Below are 2,478 nucleotides of genomic sequence, written 5' to 3' on the forward strand. Positions count from 1 at the left end.
AGCTAGGCAAGCGAAGTCTTCACTAGAGGGGCCGGATAAATATTTTTACAAGGCCTTAGAGACCTCACTCTGGTTTTCCTTCTTTAATATTTTTAAATTTTTTAAAAAAATTTCTGTACTTCCAACTTCACTGTGATTAAAAAACAAACAAAAAAACTCAGATTGTTTAAAAGATTGTAGGATTATTTTTAAAAAGCCCATCTTATAAAACAGTATCATTACTCTAGACCAGTGGTTGGCAAACCGCAGCTCGCGAGCCACATGCGGCTCTTTGGCCCCTTGAGTATGGCTCTTCCACAAAATACCATGTGAGGGCGCCCACGTACAGTGTGATTGAAACTTCGTGGCCCATGCACAGAAGTCGGTTTTTGGAAAGGAGATAGACGAAACAAGTATACAAGACGAGTGTGGATGGGAGAGTTGGAAGGGTTGACCTCATGAACGTACCTCAATCAGATTGAGGACGTTTTTAGCAAAGGCCAGCTTAGGAGTACCCTAATTAAGTTAATAACAATGTACCTACCTATATAGTCTAAGTTTAAAAAACTTGGCTCTCAAAAGAAATTTCAATCGTTGTACTGTTGATATTTGGCTCTGTTGACTAATGAGTTTGCCGACCACTGCTCTAGACCTTTATATTAAAAAATACTTTCAAGTTGTCTTTTCATGACATATTTAGGGTGGATTATAATATTAGATAAAGTTGATAAATTTAATTTTATGATTACAAAGGTATGGATTTCTAAGTATTTCCCAATGAGAGAGCTAATTCAATTATTATAAACTAGAGGACTGGTACACGAAATTCGTGCACTGGCGGGGTGTCCCTCAGCCCAGCCTGCACCTTCTCCAATCTAGGACCCCTTGGGGGATGTCTGACTGCTGGTTTTGGCCTGATCTCTGTGGGCCTAAACCAGCAATCAGACATCCCTCTCACAATCTGGGGTTGATGGCTCCCAACCGCTCACCTGCCTGCCTGCCTAATTGTCCCTAACCACTTCTGCCTGCCAGCCTGATCACCCCCTTACCACTCTCCTGCCAGCCTGATTGATGCCTAACTGCTCCCCTGCCATCCTGATCGCCCCCAACTGCCCTCCCCTGCTGGCCCAGTTGTTCCTAACTGCCCTCCCCTGCTGGCCTGGTCACCCCTCACTGCCCTCTCCTGGTGGCCATCTTGTGGCTGTGGGTGCTGCCATCTTTGAGGGTGGGGCAGTCAATTAGCATCTTTCCTCTTTATTGGCTGTGGGCACCACCATCTTTGCAATGACATGAGGGTAAATTAGTATATTCCCTCTTTATTAAATAGGATCAATCTCATTGCATTCATGTATTCAACAAATGGTTTGAAGGATTATTTTTAATAACTGAATAGGAATCTCAAGTTTACTTAATACAATTTCAGTAGCTCAACAGTCCTCTTTTTAGAATGTGGGAGTTAAGATATTTTGCTACATGTATAATGTCTATGGAGTGTTCTCAATCTACAGATCTTTTCTTTAATAGCTTTGATAATTCTAACAATATCTTCTATATATATAAAATGCTAATATGCTAAGTGTCCAACCATCCAATTGGTTGCACTGACCACGAAGGGGCAGATACTCAACACAGAAGCTGCCGAGCTGCAGTGACTTGGCAGTGGCGGTTCTCCGTTGATGCACCCCGAAACCAGAGAGGAGGGAGGCCGATTCCTCACAGGGCCGTGCAATTCCACCTTTATGTTGTTGCTGGGGCACTGTTGCTCCAAATCTGGTTTACTGCACACAGTGTTTTCATTCTACAACCTATACAACAGCAACTTTGCTGAGTGCCCTCTCACAATCTGGGACCCCTGTCTGGATATCAGATAGTCAGCTTCAGCCTGATCCTTGCAGGCCAGGCCGAGGGACCCCACCTGCCAGAGGGACCCTGCTCACTCTGCAGATGCCACAGAGGGACCATGGGGGGTTAGCTCCAGGGAGTGTTTGGCCCATCTCGCCCAGTCCCGCCCCACTGGCAATCTTCTAATTAATTTCCTTTCAATGTTCATGAATCTGTGCACCAGGTCACTAATCTATTTATAAATTGGTAAAAGAGAGAGAGAGAGAGAGAGAGAGAGAGAGAGAGAGAGAGAGAGAGAGAGATTTACACATACAACTTAGAGCAAAGAAATTAACTCAATTATATACATCTTGGAAAGAGAACAAAGGTATAAATCAATATTTCCTCCAAAAAACAACTAAAGCACAACACTAATTCAGAAGCTACCAGATGCTTAGTCTAAAAGAGGTTCTGTTATGCTATAAATTTATAAACACTGAGTTAAAGTAAAAAACAAAGTTTAAAAGGTTTCTAAAGGTGATATTTACCAGATTTTAGTATATTATTAGGCATTGTGAATATCTAAGACAAGAATATAAAATTTATTGTTTCTTTAAATCATTCAGTGTTAATATCCCCATCTCTTAAAGTAAGGGTTGGGTGAGGTGGCATCATTGC

This window comes from Myotis lucifugus, unplaced genomic scaffold (genome assembly GCF_000147115.1).
Source record: "Myotis lucifugus unplaced genomic scaffold, Myoluc2.0 scaffold_696, whole genome shotgun sequence".
NCBI lineage: Eukaryota > Metazoa > Chordata > Mammalia > Chiroptera > Vespertilionidae > Myotis > Myotis lucifugus.